Consider the following 22,048-nt stretch of genomic DNA (forward strand, 5'->3'; position numbering starts at 1 on the left):
AGGCTGGGAAGGTGCAAGCCCAGCGTCAGGTCAAGCGGCACAGGGGCCCACGAACGGCTGAGAAGGACCTCGCGGCCCTCACATGATCCTTAATGTGCTGATACTCCGAACCCTAATAATCAACAACATTAAATGCTAGGACTCCTATAGTACACGTTGCAAGTACCCCTCCTGGTGCTTCCCGCATTGGAATTTGACAGCAAAACAATGAGGCGTCCAGGCGCCCTCACTCCCCTTTTACAGAGCAGGAAACTGAGGCTTGGACACGGGGTGGCTGTGCCTGTGGGGGGCCGAACACCGGCCATCTGCGCTCTGCCTCCCCCCCAGCCCCAAGCGCGTAGGGACCTGGGGCAGGTGTCTCTGGGGGGCTGGGGCTGGTGTCTAGGCCTGGGCGGTGGGCATCCGGGGCCAGTGTCTCGGGCTGGTGGGGGCCCAGGGCTGGTGTCTTGGCCTGGGGGGTGGGCATCCAGGGCGGGTGGCTCGGCCTGGGGGAGGAGGACCCAGGGCGGGTGGCTCTGGCTGGGGGGCTCCTGGGTCAGGTGTCTCGGGCTGTGGGGGCCAGGGCTGGTGTCTTGGCCTGGGGGGTGGGCATCTGGGGTGGGTGTCTCAGCCTAGGGAGGGCACCCCGGGCGGGTGGCCGGGCTGCGGGGCCCCGGGGCGGGGCGGGGGACTCGGCTCCCCAGAGGTGCACGGCCCCGCCCAGACCGCTGGGCGCTGGGCCCTTCGCAGGCCGCGTTAGGTAATCTCCCCACCGGCCAAGGCGCTTCAGCTGCCAAACCGCAGGGAGGGATGAGGCCCAGGGAGGGGGGGTGTGCTGGGAACTGTTTGTTGTTGCTTTTTCTGAATTAAAAGAAAACAGGGGAATGGAGCAAGGGAGGGAGCAAAGTTCAAGGGAGAATCTGGCAAGTCACCTTGGGCAGACCCCTGGACTGCTTCCAGAACTCTCTCTTGGAAAGGGCGAGGCTGCCGAGTGTGTGATGAGTGCTTAGTGAGTATTCATTGTGGATGATGGATGACTGGCCTGGAATTTGTCCACACCACAAATTTGTTCCTCTGTACACCCAGGCAACCAAGAAGCCAAAAGAGGTGGGGGGGGATCGGGGTGCTGCTTTAATGGCACTTTCACTGGGCTGTTGGCACGGGGGCCTCCCAGCCCTGGGCCCCACCCTCCTGCATTGTCTCTGCCTCCACTCATTCCTTTCCTGGGCCCTGGAAGCAGAGCCCCGGGTGACCCTTTCCTCTCCGTTGCGCGCTCACAGCACCGTCCAAACCCCTCCCCAGGCACATACTGGGGCTCAAGAACTAGGAAGTTTCTCGAGGGCAGCCTCCGGCCTCCCTGCCTCCAACCCCTTCCCTCTGCTGCCCCCATCCACCCTCAAAGCTGCCAGAATCACGTTTCCGTTCACTGGTTTTGATCATATAACATCCCCACTTGGAAGGCCGGAGTGAGTCCCAGTGGCCTTATATGTCAAATCTCAATTTCCAACCATGAGCATTAAGATCCTCCCCCATGGCCCCCCATCTTGCCTGCCCCGCCTCAGGGACCTTCTCTCCTAACTCTTGCAAAGCAGGACTTCTGCTGGGATTGTGCAAAACTCAGGAGCCAGCCCCCCCCTGCCCCCACCACTTAGTCATTCACCAAGCATTTACTGAGCATCTATAAAGTGCTATGCACTGAGCTACAGGCTGCAAATACAAGAAAGAACACGAAAATAAACATCTCTGCCCTCACCGTCTGTACAGTCAAGGGAGAAAGACAGTTAAAACAAGAAATAAAATTTTCTTGCTCCCAATTGCCACTGAAACGGCGTAGCTCCTATTTAAACCTGAGAATGACTATGTAAAAGAAACCAATAAACAGACCATGCACAGAAAGGAAATACACCCAAATGGTTGTCCCTGGACGGCTAAGTAGGGAGATTAGAATAAGTATTTCCTTCCTCCTACTTTCAGATAGTTTCCAAAAACTCAATACCGATCAGGTATTAATTTTATAATAAAAAGCAAGCTGTTTGGGGGGAGATTTCTTACCCTTTTCTGGTTAAAAGAAGCCAAGCCCTTACTTTAAAGAAAATTATTGAGACAACAGAAAGCATTAATAAGAAAATAAAAATAAAAATAAAAATAAAAAACTAAAAAAAAGAAAAGAAAAATCACCCACAATTGCATATTAACATATAGCAAATGTGAACATTTTACACTTCACTAGCACCTAGCTGCTCTCATTTTTTTTCATATAATCAGGTTCACATTGTACACAATGTTTCATAACCTATTTTTTAACTTAATATAATATAAATAGATTTCCATGACAAAGTGTTGTACTTTTCATGTCTTTTTCACTTTTTCACTTTTCATGTCTTCCTCATACATACATGACATATGAGCCATAGTTAGTTTAATCAGTCCCTAAACATAAATCACTGTATTTGTTCCTAAAGACGGAGAAGATTGTCGAGGTTGGAAATAGACTTTGGAATCACTCAGACGTGGATTCAAATCCTGGTTTTACCTCTTGCTCACGGTAACTTTACTAAATTTACTAAATGTATGAATCTACTAAATTTTCCTACGTCTCATTCTTCTCACATGCTGCATGGTGATAGTAATATCTTCTGTAGAGGTGATTGTGGAGAACAAAATAAAATGATACATTGAAATGGTTTGGGCCAAAATAAAATGATATATTGAAATGGTCTGGTCTGGCATATAGAACTCAATTAATGGTAGCTAGCCCCCGATCATTTCTTTGGAATACAATCCTAGAAGTACAACCTCTGGGGGAAGGGGTTTGACCATTTTGAAGTTTTGTGGGTTTGTTTCTTTTTTAAGATGTTATTTATTTATTTGAGAGAGGGAGTGAGAGAGGGAGGGAGAGAGTATCCGAAACAGACTCCACGCTGTGGCCGGAGCCAGACGCAGGGCTCGATCCCACAACCGCCGCAAGATCTTGACCTGAGCCGAAACCAAGAGTTGGAGGCTTACCCACTGAGTCATCCAGGCGCCCCCGGTTTTGAAGTTTTTTTTGAGGCACACTGCCAAGTGGCACCATAAGGAAGAGGTATGTGAACTGCATTTAAAGGGAGGCAGAGGGCAGCCCTGGTGGCTCAGCGGTTGAGCGTCTGCCTTTGCTCAGGGTGTGACCCCAGGGTCCTGGATAGAGTCCTGCATCGGGCTCCCTGCATGGAGCCTGCTTCTCCCTCTATATCTCTCTCTCTGTGTCTCGTGAATGGATAAATAAAATCTTAAAAAAAAAAAAAGGAGGCAGAAGGACGCCTGGGTGGCTCAGTGGTTGAGCACCTGCCTTTGGCCCAGGGTGTGATCCCAGAGTCCCCCGGGTCAAATCCCACATCGGCCTCCCTGCGTGGAGCCTGCTTCTCCCTCTGCCTGGGTCCCTGCCTTTCTCTCTGTATCTCTCATGAATAAATAAATGAAATCTTTAAAAAAAAAAAAAAGAAAGATAAATAAATAAATAAATAAATAAATAAATAAATAAATAAATGGAGGCAGAGACAGGGAGAAAATTTTAAAAATCACGGTTGTGTTGCACCCTGTGTGCCCTCACTCTCATGGGCTCATTGGGCAACAGACGTGAACCCACCCCTCCCACCCCTCCAGATGTTACAATCCACCTGTCCGTCAGCCTTAGTTTTCGTCCTCTGAGCGCGGTGATGGCTCTTGCTGCCACCTGACCCTTCAAGCCTTCAAGGGCTCCCCCACCACCCTGAACCCCTCTTTAATACTGAAATCACTTGTAGTTCTTCAGTTGACCACTTGCTGTTTCGGAAGAGAATAAATTGTGCCCTAGGTCAGAAGTGTTCAGGAAGACCTGCGACGAGGAATGCCACGCTGTCCCGTACAGGTGAGAAAGTGGGGGCCCCAGCCGGGGTGGTGCCCCCTCCCCGCAGCTCACACGTAAGCAGTGAGCTCTCAGCTCTCTTGGTTGACATTCCTGGTCACTGCGTACCTCCCACCGCTGGGCCACACCCCCACCAGTTCGCATGTTTTATGGCTTGGCCTCAGCACCCCCTTATCCACCCAGCTATCTCAATTTGAAAAATCTTGCCCTTGACTCTTGCTTTCATGCAGCCCGCTGCCCTGCTGTCTGTCCAGATCGTTTCTGCATTTGGATACCACACTCCCACCCACCGCCCTTCCTTGAACCGGGGGAGATAACAGAATCTGTGCCCACCCCGGCATTCCTGCACATCCCAGACATGAAAGCGGTTGTGAAACATGCGGAATCCTCCCCGATTTATTTCTCTTTACCTTACATCCCTTCCACTTTGATGTCAGGAGACTATTTGAAAGAAAAGAATCTAACGTGACCTACTACCCTGGAATGCCAAGAAAAACAATTAGCAGGGCAATGGAGCGCGGTGAGCAGATGGTGCCCATGGATGAGCTGGGCGAGGAGGGGTTGGCTTTCTGAACCCCTCATCCACCTCAGGGCTGACCAGCAAGACCTCGTGTTGGAAGTTCCCAGAGCACCCCGCTCTCAGAGGCCCTGGGGTCGTACAATCCATCCCAAAGAGGGAGGGGCTCCTGTCTTCCCCGCAGACCCCTCAGGCTCTTGGCTGGGCTCCACAAGAGCCCTCGAAGCTTCTCAGGAGTAAAACGGGTTCACAACCCTGGGCATTGTAAGGATGAGTGGAGAGGGGTGGGTAGAAGCGAGCGGGGTGGGAAGGAGGCTTTACCTGCCTCCCAGGATGTTAGACTCCCCTGGGACACACTGAGGGCCATCTCAGAGCCTCGACCCCGGAGCCTGTGACGGCCAGCATCTCCCCAGGTACAGCAGTCATGGCACCGCGCCCCTTTCTGCAGCGGAGCCGCACTGCGCACGGTGAAAGGCAGTGTGGACCTTGAAAGGGGCTACATTTTGGAGGCATCAGAACTTGACACTTCCTGCGGACAAGACCTGTCTCGATGAGACCCATCATCCCTTCCCTCTCCTCCCTTTGCTCAACCAGGTGACTGGTCACAGTTACCTTCCTGCTGCTCTTCAAGCAGGCCAATCTACTACCTGCCTCAGGGCCTTGACACTTGCTCTTACCTCATCTGTCCTGCACACAGAACTTCACGCCCCACATATGCACAAAACATGATGGCCTATACTCTGCCCTGCCTGTGGACGTTGCTACTTGCGTGCATGTGTACACACACACACACACACACACACGCACACACACGTCCTCTCAGTGGGACACTCAGCTGCATCATGACATTACTGGCACTTTCTCTTCATTCACCTCTCTGAGTAGTTGTCTCCTCTTCACAAGTCTTCCAGAGCCTCTCTAAAATAGCAGTCTCCTCCCCAGCACGGGCAATCCCCTCCTCCGTGCCTTGCACGCTTTTCTTACATACGGGCTCTGCCTCAAATAGAATTCCTTACCTCTGGGCTTCCTTGTTTGTTTTTCTATTCCTTCCCCAGAACATCAACTCCAGGGGAGCAGGAGACGGTTTGACTCACTGCTGAGTCCTGAAATCCAGAACAAAAGCTGGCAGTGGGACAGGGATGGAGGTGGGGGGGCGGTGGGGAGGGCAGGAGCTGAATGTAACATGCACATATAATGGATCCCTAAAAGAAACTTCCAAAAACAAACAAACAAACAAACAAACAAAAAGAAACCTCCAGGTGTGCTTCTAGGGAAGAATTTTATGGAAGCTGGAGAGGCTGGAGGCTGACTCTCTCCCTTCTACCCCCTGAGTGTTCTGACTTTATGTGGCTGGATCGGTGTTTCAGGGGATCTGCAGCCCGAGCAGCTTCTGCAGAGCTGGGGCAGGCCCCAGATCCGGGGCTCCACCAGTGAGAATGGTAAGGATTCTTCGGGAGGAGGTTGGCCGAAGGAGGACGTCCTGGCAAACGACTGCTCGGGGACCCACGCGGTCAACTTACGCGCCCCCCCCCCCCCCGGTCAAGAGCATGTGTTGAAGAATGATGTATCTCTTGTAAGCCATACCTCAAATTCCATTGTTTACCGAGGAAGTATGACTGCTGACAAGCATAAGCCACTTAGAAATACGACGGGAATTATGTGGCCTGGAGGAAGGAGCCATCCCTGAGCTGGAAAGCTTGGCGGTGGAATCGCGTGCTGTTTGCTCCCATACTTTTGTGAAATGTTTCTTTCCAGTCTTCAACCAGAGGAGGGGCGCATGAGTCAGATGGGAGGAGAGTCCATGCAGCAGAAAACGGTCCGTTGGCAGCCGCATGATGCCAGGGAGGTGACTCAGCCTCACAGGGGAGCCCAGGAACCTGTGCCCTCGTCTTAGTGGGGTGATGGCTCTCGCTGCCACCAGACCCTACACGTGGTGCTCTCCAAGGCAATTCTCTTCCCTTTCTGAGCACGGGTCCCCCAAGGTTAGATGTGTTCTTGCAACCTGCTTGGGCCAATGGAATGTCGACGTGCTTACTTCCAGAGAACATTGGGGAGCCGGCATGTGATCCTCCGTGTGGATCCCGAAGCCTGATGTCGAGAGGGTAGTGGAGACAGCCTGGATCGCTCTGCCACCCGCACAGTCCCACCATCCACCATCCCCTCCCAATCCCCAGCCTGTGGCGTGTGGGAGAAATACAGCCTTGCTTCACGCACGGAGATGGAGAACTGTGTCACACCAGCGGACCCAGCCCACCCTAATAAGGCAAGTGATCCCTCACGTGATCACACGTCCTCCTTTGAGCCTCATTTTACATGTCAGGAAACTGAGATTCAGAGCTCAGATTCAAAGACCGATTCCAAAGCTGATTTGCCTGATTCCGTCTCCACTAGACTCTGATGTCTCCTACTCTGGAAGAGAGCCGACTTTGATGTCTCTCTAAGCCTTGTGGGGCCCAAAGTCCTTGTTCTGGACCATGACTTAGAGTTCGATCTGTTGAGACAAGTAAATATGTTCTGTCTTTCCCCCCCCCCCCAATAAGCAGATTAACATGCAGGCGCAGTGTGCACATGTAGACAAACAGCGCTGTGGGGCTGAGTGAGGTCAGGAAGGCCCTGAGGGTGCCACAGGGTTGGGTGTGCAGGCCTCAGCCAGGACGGCATGACAGTCCCAGGGTGATGTAAGACTGGGACTGGGTGCTAGAAGACGTGGGTCCCCCAGGCCCGGCTCAGCCGGCCCCGGTGAGTCACTCTCTGGGCCCGCCACCGAGATGTGGAGCAAGCATCTTGGATCTGACCCTGCCTGCACATGAGTGTCACCTGGGGAGCTCTAAAAAGACATATCCAGCTGCCCTCAGGGACTGTGATTCCAAGGATCCGGGCCAAGCGCTCGCCTCCATGATTTGTAAAGACTTTTATGAGGACTTTGATGCACAGACAGGTTTGGGTGTCGCTGGTCTAGCTCAGCCCAGGATGCCTTTCTGCTATTTTGGTGGCCACCAAACGAGCACTGCTGTGTCCTTTTTGTAATGGGTGTTTTAGTCATGGCCCCAGTTCTCCTCGGATCTCTGGAGGAAAAGTGTCTGAGGCCTCTGCCAGAGTTCTAGTAGCCGCTGCATGTCAGAGGCTCCAGATGGCCAGGGCGATTCCTACAGGTTCCGAACCCACTTATTGAAGGATGGCTTCCCTTCTGGGTTCAAAGAGCTGGTGGGGCTGGGAAGGTCAGTAAGCAGAAGCCTTCCTAGAGATGCCTGGCCCGAAGGGTGGGGCTCCCAGGCCCGAGAGGCCTCGCTATGAAGAGGGTCCTGGGGCTCGGCCTTGGGCATCGCCCTCGGTCTGAACCCCACACACCAGACGGCGCTCTCCCGGCCACACAGAACGAGGTAGCTGACCTTCAAAGCTCCCTCAGGCCTGGCTCTTGAGAGAGCCCTGCTCCAGATCCTCCATCCCCTTTGCCTTTGTCCTTATGACACCAGTGGCATTCGCATGACCAGGTTGCAGGAGAAACTAGAGCAATGCCAGAGAGCCAGCAGAGAAGACCTCCAGCCTCCCTCTTGGCAAGACTCGGGGTGGGTGGCCTCTTGGCTGGTGTGCTGCGGCCAGGCTGCTGGGTACTTGCCCGGCCTTAGTGCCAGGCTCCATGGCAGAGGGCAAGGCACGTGGCTGCTTGGGTGACTGAGCACATTCCGGTGCCCAGGAGTCTCATGAAATCGTGCTGCAAATTAGCCATCCAATTAAGGCAACCACAGGCTAACTCCCGCCTCGTCATCAGCACAGGGGAGGCTGCTTAGTAGAATAGAGAGAAAGCTTCACCTGTCTCCCACATCCTTCTCTGCAGATCCTCTGCCACGTAAGGAACATTCAGGGAGGTAGCAGTAGCGTGGACTCTCTTGCCTGCAGGGACTTACACTAGGCATTGGCTTGCCCTGGTCCTCTTGTTGCCACAGCGGCCTCAGGCCACCTTCACCTGCTCCGTGCTACACAATGCCAGGGAGGCTCAGCTTGGTGCACAGTCCTGATGCCACAAGCCACACCTATGACTTGGCCTTGCCTCTGCGGTGTGACATGATTAGGCTGGAGGAGGCCCAGGGCCCCAGACAACTCAACCATCGGCCCGTCATGGCACCAACGTCTACCTCCATCATCCCACTTATCAGATCTTTACGTCTCACCAACCTCCGAAAAGAAGTTGAAAAGACGCATGATGAATGACAGTGTTGCCCATCAAACTATTAGGTGCCAGTATGGAGGAAGGCTAGGGTGAATGAAGGTGAGCAAAAGAAAGATTGGATTGTGCCAGAAAACACAACATAAGGTGTCCCTGCAATCTGCTGCAACACTTGGCCTGAGCATCCTGACGGACGGCATAAAAACAGCAACTAGGTTGTATCACAAAGCCCTTAGATGTCTGCAAGAGAAAATACATCAGATGGCGTGGAAAGGCAAATATTTTTCAGCTCGGAAAGGATAAGAACAGTTTTATTTTCAAGATCTTTGCATAAATACCAGTGAACAAGAAAATAGTATCTCCACGAGTCATTTCACCAAAACGGCCCTGTCTGGAAAGAACAATCAATTATCATCTTGTGGTGATACTTCTATGGGGAACTAGAGTAATACATTCTAGGATTATAGTTTGTAGTGATCGGGCTGGATGTTTTATCACCATGGATATATATTTCTGGCTTCTGTGGAATGGTCTGGAATGGCTCCTATGGGGTCTGACCAAGGATGGTAATCTGGGTTTCCAGTTACACCCCCCCCTCAACCCGGGGATCCGGGGGTGTGGGCTGCTGGAATATGGGAGAGAGTGGCCGAGGGGTCAGAGCTCAGGACCCAGGTTCTACTCCAAACGGGGTCATGCCAACTGGGTTCTACTTGAGAAGAGTTGCTAACAGACCAGCAATACAGAAACACACCCATGGTCTCCCGGGTCCCCACGGAGGCATCTCCTGCAACCTGGCCCTTCCCCCTTGGGCTTCTCTGGCTGGACGTGCTCTTTCTTCGCCTCCTTCACTGGTTACTTCTTCTCTCATCCTGGGGAGCCCTCCCACCGCGGTGGCCTATCTTCTCGTGCCCGTGTACCTGCCCGTGTACCTGGAGACCCCACCAGCATCCCCAACTCACGGTCCCCTCTTCCCCATCCTTGCCCTGACCCGCGTGCCCCTGTCTGTCAAGACCACCACTGCCAGTGGCCCTGACCCAGAACCTCAAGCACCACCTCACAGCCTCTACCCGGTTAAATGCCTCGATGGCAAATCCACCTCTAATTCTCTTGCCCATTCTCTCCTTTTTCGTGCCAGCGTCCTACTTCAGGTCCTTGCTTTCTGGGATGGACCCCCAAATGGTTTTCCTGTCTCTGTTCTCTCCTCCAATGAATCAGACATGGTTCTCCTGAGACTGCCCCATGTCACACCTCACACTTGCCACCCCTTCAGGGCACCTGGGGGGCTCCATCAGTTAAGCGCCCGACTCTTGGTTTCAACTCAGGTCATCATCTCAGGATTTTGGGATTGAGCCCCAAGTTGGGCTCCGAGTCTGCTTGTCCCCTCTCCCTCTGCTCCTCCCCCGGCTCACACTCTATCTCTAAAATAAATAAATAAAATCTTTAAAAACAACAAAACTCCCAGTTGTTCTGGGAGCAGATGTAACTGGGCGAACCACACGCAGAAGTTGACTGGAGAGTGCTTTTGAGAAGCAGACCTGTAAGGAAGCGAGGAGCACCCTTCTTCTCTCCTCCGCGTCTTAGAGTTCTCTCCCTCTCTGCTGGGCAGGAAACACGCCTCCTCAGGATATCTTCATTTCCCAAGCCCCAAACCCTGTGAGTATTACCTTCCATGGCGAAAGGCAGTGATTGAGAGTCTTAAAAAAAGTCTTATCTTGGAATGTCTGGGCGGGCCCTGAATGCAGTTTCAGGTCTCCTTATGAGAAAGAGGCCGAGGTGGATGAGCCCGACACACTCAGAGAAGGTGATGTGAAACAGGGGCAGGGGTCGGAGTGATGGAGCGACAAGCCAAGAGCTCTGGGGATTGGCAGGCAGTTATGAGAAGCTGGAAGAGGCAAGGGACAGGTTCTCTTCTGGAGCCTCTGGAGGATGCACAGCCCTGCCAGCATCTTGCCTGGGCCTTCTAACACCAAGGCCGTAATGGTGTGTTACAGCAGCCCCAGGAAACTATAAGGTCACCCTTCAAAATCCTCCTTGGACCTCACCTTCTCCGTGAAGCCTGCTCTGATTACCTCTGATAGAAACTCTAGCTCCCTTTACTGACCCCCCTCACTCTTTGCTTCAGGAGACTTTGCATAATCCGTTTTGTAACACGGCTAGAAGGGTGGGCGTCTGGATTTCAAAATCTCTAAGAGCGGGCACCAAGCTTTACATACCAAAGTATTTAATTAATCCACACATTAAGTACTTAGCACAAGCCAGACTCTGTTCCAGAGACTAAAGCCTTGCATTTGGAACATGTACATGTTTGCAGTTTTTTTTTTTATTTTGTAAACAGTCCTTTCACTGAATCCATACATACATACTGAACACTTAATCTGTGCCAGATACTGTTTGGGGGAAATGATAGCAAAAAAAAAAAAAGATGCCCCCCCCATACATGACATCTTTCCAATGGTCCCTGTCTTCATCAGAGACAGAAAATAAATGAATTCGTATGCATTTATATTTATTTAATGAAAGAAATGATGAATATTTTGCGGAATTTCAGAAGCGATGTAGGAATGCCTATGAAAACTTGTTGTGAAAAATAAATACAGAAGTGGGGCCCCCCTGGTGGCTCATTTGGTTAATCTTCAGTTCAGGTCGTGATCCTGGGGTCCCAGGATTGAGCCCCAAGCCTCGCTCTGCACCAAGTGGGAAGCCTGCTTCTCCCTCTCCCTCTGCCTCTCTCCACTCATGCTCATTCTCTCTCTCAAATAAATAAATAAAATCTTTAAAAAAAGAAATAGAGAAGTAAAAGCACACTTAGTTCTGCCTCCCATCCCACTCTGCTCCCAGAAGTACCCACCTGTACCCCAGTGAGTCATTCCTGTCTTCTGTGCATTCAGATACGCCACATAAACCCACATACGTTTTTTTTGCATAAACAGAAAAGTACGTTATGTATATTGTTATTGGCATAGAATTTCACATAGAGCAAATGTCTGTTCTAAATGCAGTACATGCTTGATGAGCAAACTTCTTGAAAGGTCTGCCTAATGCTGAACATCAGAACCAGGTCCGAGGTTAGGACCTGGTCCTACGGCCCCCCTGTTAATGACCACGTGCTTTGGGGAGCCCCCCAGCCCCGTACAAAGAAGCGGCATGAACAAGGTGCCCTTTGTCAGACACCTGGGGGGTCAGTGCATAGACAGTCTTCCTGCCCCCAGCTCCAGCCTTCATCAACCAATACTCCCTGGAGAGGCAGGAGGCCCCTGTATTGAAAATTTGGGACAGCCCCAGGCCAGAGCCCCTCACCTGGCCTGAGGGGTGCCACTTATCACCGCAACAGGCATTTACAGAGTAGTTTAAGGGCCAGACAGTGTGCTGACCCCAACCGTAGCTGCTCACAGGATGCTCCCGGGAAAGGAGCACAGTGGCATAGGAGGGGCCAGGAGCGGCCTCATCTGCCCCAGAGCCAGGACAGAAAGCTGGCTGTGCCCGCTGCGGCTGCTGTGAGTGATGCACTTGCTGATGAGTGGGGACTCGTCTACGCGGCCACCACAACCAGCCCTGCTCCACGCTGTGCAAGATTTTCGTATTTCCACCTCCCTCTTCTGTTCTCTCTTCTCATGCATCCCACACAGGCTCACTGTCCAAACAATGTGTGTGTGTCTCTGTGTGTGTCTGTGTTCATGCAGACACGCGCACATACGTGCAGACTCTCAATGTGCTCAGATGCACCCATTTTTTGTGTGTGTGTGTGTGTGTGTTCGTGCAGACACGCGCACACACATGCAGACTCTTAATGTGCTCAGATGCACCCGTTGTAAAATGCAAAGGCCCTGAGAAATCACGGAGTTGGAAGGAACACTCCAAAAAGCAATCCTCTGCCTCCAGGAAGCCCTGTGTCTAAATCATGGACAATAGCTGGGTGTTTTCCAGCTTTTAAAGCCATTCGAGGAAATTGGAACATGTCTGATCCCATCCTGGACCAAATTTCAAAATGCATTTTTGCAGACAAATTAACTTCCTAGCTGCGTCACCTGACTCACTTCTAAACCACACTGTCTCCTTCCATTGACTGCATGCCCCCCAATAAGAGATTTTGCTTTCTCGTCATTACCGAAAAATTTTCATCATTGGTTCCAGCTCACTCCTCTTACAGGACTTATTTAAATTAGGCATTCAACATTGCAATTTTAAAGGGAGAAATACAAGTCACTCTCAAAATGTATATGAAATATTAGTTAATTTTTGTTGGATTTTTTTATCTTTACATGTTTCCAACATTTCCCCCTCTTTTTCTTACGTGAATTGGCTCTCTGCAACCCAACTGATGGGCTCCTGAGTCAGCATCACTGTTTCCAATTACTGAACATCTAGAAGTAGTTCCAGACAACTGCTCAGCATTACGTTCCTACCACCAAAACCTGAGGGACAGAGTTCTTGGTTACAAATGCTGGAGTTAAGGGTTGAGAGACAACATCCATTATAACCTCCTGTTTTCACTCACTCATAATTGTCCAAAAATTGTCCTTTTGCTCCAAATCATTCCATGCTCTGTTTCCACCCCAGGGATGAAATTGCTCGGGAAGTCTGAACAAAAGTGGTTTAGCCAGTTTGGAACCGGGCGACTTGGGGTGGGGGTGGGGGGGGTGGTAGTGTGGAGAATATGCTTCTTTGGCCGAAAACAAATAAAATGTCTCTCTGGCTGTGGACAACCCCAAAACAGCTGTCCCCTCACAACACCAGCCCTCTCGTGTGGGTGGTCAGCCTTTGCCAAGGGAGGAAGCGTCTGTGAGCTGCGAGGGGAGCGGAAATCCAGAATTTCTGAAATCATGGGCAGTACAAGTATGGATTTGTGCTTTCTGTGCTACAGTTTGGTGGGGGCCAGGGAGAGGGGAGATTTATGATGTCTGCAGGATGCGGGAGGCCCTCTTTCCCTGGGATTAGCTGCCTTTTGTGCAATAGATGCAGTGGTGAGTGGTATGTGAACAAGATCAAGGCGTTCCTGCGTTTGGGTTTGGGTCCTGTCCCTTACTATTGGTGTGACCTTGAATTGGTTACGGGATTTCCCTGACGTTGGATAGCCTCGTCATTAAAACAGGGATCATGGTGGTCCTTATGTCACGGAAGCACATGAGATGAGGCAATGCACACGGGACACTCGGCCCCATGTCAGGCCCCCTGTGTGCACGCTGGACAGGTCCCCTGGGAGCACAGCGGGGGTAGCAATGGAGACTGCATGTTGTATTTGTCCACTGCGGTGACACCTTGCTTTTTGGCCTCTTTGTGTGCAGCTCTATCCCTTCGGGGGACCAGGCCTCATTTTTCATTTCATTTTAGGAAGCCACTGCCTCACCGTCTCAGCCACGTGAACAGGTGCCACTGCTGACGCTGTGGGGTCATCCCCACAGGTGTATCCAGAACTGGGTTCACAGACAAGAGGCTGTGAGCACCAGGATCCCCCGGGAAGGTGATGGGGAGAGAAACTCTTCTCTTTCAGCCGTGAGCACTGGCCGGCTGGGATGCCCATATACAGCTCCCGGTAGTCATCCTCGGCCGAGCTTGTCAAGAACGGCTGTCGCAAGGAGAAAGGAAGGCTCTAGAGATGGCATGAGGAGTCCGGAAGGCGTGGTCCGGGGGCCTGGGCCCTTCCAGGCCTGGAGCTGGCCCTGCCTTCAGACCTCTCTCTTTTGTGAGACAGTACATTCCCCTTTTTGCCTAAGTCGGCTTGGGTTGGGTCTTCTGCTATTTACGTCGGTCCTCTTGGGAACAGGAGCTCAAGGCTAAAAGCATCCAGCAGGAATGCAGAACTCTTTGTCGGGTCCTTGGTAGATGCCCACTCTCTGCCCCAATTCACCGGTGGCTCCGGACAAGCCTTTGTGCTCACTGGGTTCTCAGCAGTGAAGTTCTTAGCAACACAACCAGGCCACTGTGGGAGGCCGACACTGAAGTTCTAATACCCTAGGCATCCGTGATTTGAGAGAGCTAGAGCAAGGAGGGGGGCAGAGTCCGTCCTTCAATCTAAGGTAACAGAAGAGAAATTAAGGGCTTGTCTCTACAGTCAGGTGGACTCTAGGGACTGGTTCTGAATTCTGGATCCACCTCTTGCTGTGTGACTGTGGGCAGGTTACTCAACCTCTCTGAGCCACGTGCTCTTCGACTATGCCATGAAGCTCTTCAGGTTGCCTAGTGAAAGGCATTGGTTCACTCTCTGCCCCAGTTCACATTTCCATCTCAACCTGAAGATGACTACTTCACTGGAAATAGAAATACTGGAAGAGACCATTCAGCGTCCCCTTTCTGCCCTGTCACAGGCTCTTCCTCGTGGAAAGGAAGGTGGTGGGTCTGATTGGTGAGAATGGGAAGAGCAGACATGCAGCTACATTTCCCCCTCGATGGGGGCGGATCTGAAAGGTGGATCGGTGAAGGCCTGAGTGGCTGCGGGGACCTGGGTGTGCTCAAGTGCAGTGAACCACATGCTCCCGGGGCCCACGGGCCGGACCCCGATCCATGCATGGCCGCTCTCTCCACCAGCCGTGTCCATTCTCTACCTTCCCCACCTGGTCTGTGGATCTGGACCTCTCAGTCTTGGGAAGAGAAGGGCCTGTGGTGTCTCCAGTCCAAACCTATGACTCACAGAGCAAGCACTTGGCTCCTTGAGTCTCTCGTTAGGTTAATTCTGTACATGCTTCAGAAGGAGAAAGTGTTTCTCAAACCCTGGAGGTGAAGGTGCTTTCTCCTACAGGACTCTGGAATTGCAAACCTCAAAGTAGGAGAATGGATTTCATTACTACATCAAAAGTAAAATTCTGTTCAAGTTAATAAATAGTATTAGTTTGGGAGAAGCTACTTGTAACATCTGTAGCTTTCAAAGGTGTGATGTAGAGAATATTTTTAAAACTCCTGCCTGGGGAGTCTGGGTGGCTCAGCCAGTTAAGTGTCTACCTTCAGCTCAGGTCATGACCCCAGGGTCCTGGGATCAAGCCCCACATGGCTGGGGGGGGGTCCCCTGCTCAGTGGGGAGCCTGCTTCTCCCTCTCCCTTGGCCCCTTCCCCACCCCGCTCACAGTCTCTCTTGCTCTTTCTCTCTCTCTCTCTCAAAAAAAAAATCTTAAAAAAAACTGCTAATCAGTGACAAGAAGTCAAGAAATACAATAGAAAGAAGGACAAAGAAGTGATGATATATTAGGCATTTGCCAAAAAAAAAAAAAAAGGGCAACAACCCCATTTAGGCCAAGCCTAATTTTTAATTAAGATGAGCAACAAAATGGAAGCTTCGGGATCCTTCCAAATTGTCATTCAGCCACCTGTTTCTTCTCTGTCCCACGTGCTCTCATACAACATTCAGATTTGCCATAAGCGGGTCAGTGCTCTTCCCGAGACTTCCGTTTTCCTATAACTGAACAAAACTGAACCCTTCCCCAAAACGGTTTTTAGGGGGCTTGGCCTGTGCCCACGTGTCTGCTTCAGGATGCGAGAGGTGGTTATTAGCACCCTCCTGTTAGAGTAGACGTGACCAGCGGTGATGACAGTCCGTCAAAATCCCGCTGGTTGTTTCAGCCTCATCAAACAAGCGGGCTCCCGTCTGTTCTCTAGCAGTTGTGCTAAACAGCAAGCCCGATCGAGTTTTGACCCAAAATTTCTCAGAGGATGTATGCACGCATTCTGCATTCTAGCTGTTGCCAAGATGTGAAATGTATCTTTCAAGTTGCCTATAAATCCTGTTGTGATTTATTTGAGCGAAGAGAGAACAGGAACCATGTGCCGAGCCCATTGGTTTCCTATAAAAAAAGCAAAATATCAATAAATTGGGGAAACGTTGGGGGTCTTCGGGTCACTAAAAATTGCTTGAGTCCCTTAGAACGCTATCAGTAGGTAACTCACAGACAGGAAACTCAAAAGGTGAATCAAGCGAGGAGCCCAATCTTTCTACTCATCAGAGAAAGGCAATTCCAGAAAAGTCTCACTTGACGTGCAGCTCACAAAAGTAATCACTTGAACCCCAACCATGCTAGGAAGGATGCGTAGACATGGGACCCTCATGCACCAGTGGGATATGTTGTTGCAACCTCCCAGAGAGCCGTGTGGACGTGTTGGTGCCGTGGGCAGGTGACTGTGATCTAGGTAAGTCCTATTCCTGGGATATGCCTTCCAGAAACTCCTACACACGCGAGCAAGGAGACCCGAGCATGCCTGCCTATCCTGGCAAAGAACTGGAGGCCACTGAGCTGTTTAGGGGAATACGGTGCAGACGTCAGGGGGGATTAGCTGGACTTACCTAGAGCGTCGCTGAAAGATCTCAAAGCGTAGTGCAGAGTAAAACAGAATGAGTCAAGGGGAGACTGATAGCAAAAACATTACTCATGCACATTTTTCAGACACATAAAATAGTACCGCGCCATTCCCGCGGACGTCATCTGGAGAAATAACAAACGCAAGGTGGATTTTCAAGGACCTACACAAATGCGTGAGACGTGGTTACCTTTGGGAGGATTTCGATCTGAGGGAGATGATAAAGGAGGGGAAAATGAGCAAAAGAGGTGCTTTGGGAGTCCGGCTTCGCCATCAGCCGGGGAGGATGAACTAATTCTGTTTCCCTGGTGCTAGAAACCCCCTTCCTACCTCTATCAATTTGACAGAGCACTAAACCCATAGCAAGTGTTCAATTAATAATTCAACGGTTTTGCCTGCTTCTCCCTCTGCCTGTGTCTCTGCCTCTCTCTCTCTCTCTGTATGACTATCGTAAATAAATAAAATAAATAAATAAAAAAGGGATCCCTGGGTGGCGCAGCGGTTTGGCGCCTGCCTTTGGCCCAGGGCGCGATCCTGGAGACTCAGGATCGAATCCCACGTCAGGCTCCCAGTGCATGGAGCCTGCTTCTCCCTCTGCCTGTGTCTCTGCCTCTCTCTCTGTATGACTATCGTAAATAAATTAAAAAAATAAAAAAAATAATTCAACGGTTTCTAACCTGTTTTTTTTCCCTTCAGATTCTGAGCTTTCCGAGGAAGAGGATCTTTCGGGGTTTTCTCTGGACCCAGTACTGAGAGCTCCGGGCGTTCCCAGGCCTCCATGGAAGGTTGTGCAATAGAGCATTGATCAAGTTCTAAAAGACATGACTGGCTCCGTGGGCTGGAAGGGAACTCAGAGACCATCTTGCCAGGACCTTGGCTGAGGAGGGACTTGAAGCCCCGAGGGGATCCAGCAACCTTGCCAGGGTCAGCCGAGGAGCTCCTGCTCACCCCGCAGAAGACCCCCAGGCCCGTGACTCCTCGTCCTCTTCTCCTTCCACCAGGTAACCTGAGACGCAGGTCACCTCACTCGCGGCCAGCGTGTGTCTGGTTCTGCAAATTTGGGAGAGGCTGACGCAGCACTTGTCCACTCTGCGGTACCCCGGGCTCACAGCCTTTCCAAGCAAAGAACAACCGAACATTTCCCTAAAACCCGGTCCCGTGGAAAGTGCACACGCGGACACTCTCCCAAGACCCCATTCTGTCTGAGAACGATGTCTAAGGGGCGCCTGGGGGGCTCAGTCGGTGAAGCATCTGCCTTCAGCTCAGGTCATGATCTCAGGGTCCTGGGATCGAGTCCTTCGTCAAGGTCCCAGCTCAGTGGGGAGTCTGCTTCTCCCTCGGCCCCTCCCCTGCTTATGCTCAATCTCTCTGTTTGTCTCTCTCTCAAATAAAGAAATTAAGTAAATTTAAAAAAAATTCTTTAAAGAAGTTTAATGGGCAGGCCGTGTTGTCCTGGGAGCACCCACTGCCGCCATCCCCTAGCAGTAAGCGGCTTTGGACCAGCCCTGCTGTGGCATCATTACCCTTCGACTTCACGTGTGATGTTGGTGACGCAGCAGGTCGCAGGTGGCAGGTGTGCGTCCAGCTAGCATGGGGGGGGAGGGGGGCCGGGCTGGCAGCTTAGAAGGAGGTGGTCCTTCCCAGCTTCCAAGCATTCCCCATGAGCCTCTCCATTCTTCCCTCTTTGAAATTCCTCTTTGGAGCCCATTTCCCCAGAAACTAAAACTCCACGGAGGGAGCCTCTGGCCAGGGCCATCGGAGACCTTCTGAGTCCCTTTGAGGCTTGTTTTTTTCAAACTTCCTGTTTTCCATTTTGAAAATCCCATCCCTCCCAGACCTTCTGGAAGCCTCTTTCCTGGGACGGTGGGTGTGATACCCTGAGCTGGCAGCAGAGGGTGCCCGTGCCTAACGATCCTGGCACCGAGTGTCCCGCTGGGGTTGGGCGGGTCCCCAGCGTCTCTGCAGCTGGCGGGCGCGGCGGCCAGGAGCTGCCCCTGGTGGCCCAGACCCCAGCCAGTTCAGTGTGGTCAGAGCCACCCGTGTGCTCCAACACTGTCACGGGACAGCTCTGTGGAGTTTTCCATGGAACGGATGAAGGCCGCTCCTCCTTGCCTGCAAAGGAGTTTGGCTGCCCGGGGCTGGCAGAGGCTCCCTTCCCCAATCCCCCATCCCTTCCTGCCTCGAGGCAAGAGGGGACGGGGCGGCCTTTCCCCTCCCATTCCCACTCAGTCATGTGCCCCAGGAATGCCCTAAATCCATCCCACATCAGGGGCCCCAATCTTCCTCCCTGGGGTGGGGAAAGATGTTCTGGGTTTATGGGCTGAAGCCTTGAGACCATTCCCGGGAAGGATCCTTCAGGGCCCGAGCCCCAGTCTCTAGGATTACATCAGTGATGGCAAATTATCAGCAGAGGGTAGATTTGACTTTTTTGGAAGCAGCCCCAGATCATCCAGAGCCGAATCTTTTAAGCGGAGGAAATAAAGCTGGTATGAAAGAACCGAGCCCAGGGCCTGGTGTAGGGTAGGAGCTGGGGAACTGGGGAGCCGGGAGTGGCACGTGAATCTGGGTCACATGGTGGTTATCGTCCTTGTTGTTATTCGGCAAGTTTTTTAATACAGAACCATGAGATCATTTTTTCTTAGGTGGCCTCCAAAGCAGCTCTGAAGACACACAGAAAAGAGAAGTTTCCAAAGAAAATATCACTGCAGCAAACATCTTAAAGAATGTTTCAAGGCTACATGTGATTTGTTTGCCCAAGCTCCACATTTATTTAAAAAAAAAAACACCCTCCGCATTATTGCATATTTGCTCATTTTTCATGCCGATCCCCCAACAGACGGATATTTCTCGGGCACAGAAAATACAGTTAGCTGAGGATATGGGCGCAAAGGTCTTGGGGCCGGAGGCGGGCACTTGCTGTGTATTGGCAGTGACGGTGGCTGAGCTCCACCCACTGCCCACCATGTGTGTCCTGGCACAAGGCGCTGAGTTTCCAGCAGCTTCCTCTCTTCATCTTTAAAATGAAGATGACAACAGTTCCCTGGCCCGCCTCTCGCAGGCCACGTTACAGTCACAGATCTGCATGTGCTCTGTAAACTCTGAATTGCTGCAAGACATATCGTTGCTGAGCCTCCCTTGATCCTCGGGCCTTGTATTTTTTTTCCAGCTAGGAGTTCCCTGAAGGCAAAAACATGCCTCAAAGTCTCTGGTCGCTGCCCACTGTGCCTGTGAAGAGCAACTTGACAGGCAGTGGAGACCTTACACCTTCTGTTAGCAGTGTACCCGAGGCTGGTTTTCTGGCTCGTGGCTCCAACAGGGAGGCTCCCAGGCTGGCTGGGGGGACTGCACTGCTTGCGACAGGCCACCATCTCTGGGGGGACGAAACCAAGGGGACCAGTCCTGCTAAATATTCACTGAATGCCAACTTTGGTCTGGGCACTCCGTTCGGAGCTGCGGTGGATCCACAGCTGAATCGGACATGATGTCTGTTCCCAAGGCATTTGCACGTGAGGTTGATTGTACATACAGCTACTTCATGGTGGAAAGCACAGGATAGGTGTGAGAGGCGCAGACACAAAATCATGCTGACGTTACAAGGATGGAGAGGTCCCGAAAAGCGCCACAGGGACGTGGCACCTGTGCTGGCCGTGCAAGTCCAGTCGGACTTGGGTGCGTAGTGCACGTGCAGCAGTGGTGGCAGGCCGGAGCCGGGATGGACGGCAGGTGCTGGAGGCAGGTGTGCCGTGGATGTGGGAGGAAGAGGAAGCTGGCAAGTTTCCCTTGGGGGCCCTGGCCATGGAGAGCCACGCGTGCCCTGGGCTCGTCTCCGAGGTGAAATGAAGTCCCTGTAGCTGCTGCACAGGGGCCCAGACACACAGATGGGCCACCTGCGCTCACTCCTCGGGGGCGGCCCGGGGCTGAGGGCTGTGTACCCAGAGATGGCAAAGCCAAGGTGGTGCCTGCCCGGGGCCCCAGTTTGGCGCACAGCTTGTACTGGGAAGCGCTGAAAGTCAGCGGGACACACACAGGGAAAGGCGTTCTCTCCTCTATGGGATCTCCAGAGCTTGCCCGTTGGCAGACGGCGCCTCACGCAAAGCTCAGAACATCTCATTTTGGAGGCTAAGAGCCCCAGTCCCCAATCCAAACATCGACCTCACATCGAATTCCAAGCCCCGTCAAGTCTGGGGCTGCTTGCTGGCCCCAGGACGGTGCTTTCACTCCTCCTCCACCTTCTTTCCCCTTCTTTTGGGTCTTCCTCTCCTCTCCCCACCAGGGCCTTGGGGCCTTGGGGGAAGATAGGGAGAAGGGAAAGTCCTTAAGGCCTGTCAATGCCTCCCGTGTGGCGAGTACCCGCTGGACACCTCTCTCTGGGGGCTCCCGGTGAGTTTTTTGGGGGGGGGGAACTTTACAGCTTCACAGTCACCAGGTGTGGGTACCGCTTGCTCCGCTGACTCATGTGCAAGACAATACCCTTCTGTTTGACCCCTTAGACATTGCCCACAACAGTGTCTTCTACCCCCCTGTTCCTGCGGGGGCTCCCTTGCCTTGGCAGGCCAATGTCTTGAGCTTGGTGCCTGCAGGATATTCTAAGCACGACTACCTTCGAGAGTATTAACTGGGCTCACCCCCTTTCCTGTGGGTCCAGTGTCAGTGAGTGGATCCCACAGGCCTGCCCCCCCAAGTACCCCTTATTCTTAGGAACTTCCTTCCTAGGAAGATTCAAAAAAAAAAAAAAGATTCTAAAATCTTCTAGGAATACTAGCTCAAGAAGAAATATAAGGTAAACGTTACTGAAACAATACTTCTACCTTAATAAGTTCATGTGGGCACGTCTAGTAGTTCCTCTAGAACTCGAGGAGCCTCCTGGCCTCACCTTGGGGCTTTAGCCAAAATGCTAAAATAATGGGAAATCCCATTTGATTTTCTGTTCCATTAGTGACACCTGATAGCAGTTTCTCAGTCTCCACACTGCTGACATTTGGGCCAGACACTTCTTTGTTGTAGGGGGCTGGCCGGTGCCCTGGAGACGTTTAGCAGCATCTCTGGCCTCTCCTGGCTGGATCTCCCCAGTTGTGACAGTCTCTTCAGACATCACAAAACCTTCCCCGGGGGGCAGAGCAAAATCGCCCACTAGCGACCATCTCTGCCTAACAGACAAGAGGAAGTCATTGAAAGTTTTTGAGCAACGAAAGGACGTAAAATTATAATTAAATGCCATTTGGTTGGT

This window comes from Nyctereutes procyonoides, unplaced genomic scaffold, assembly GCF_905146905.1.
Source record: "Nyctereutes procyonoides isolate TBG_1078 unplaced genomic scaffold, NYPRO_anot_genome, whole genome shotgun sequence".
Lineage (NCBI taxonomy): Eukaryota > Metazoa > Chordata > Mammalia > Carnivora > Canidae > Nyctereutes > Nyctereutes procyonoides.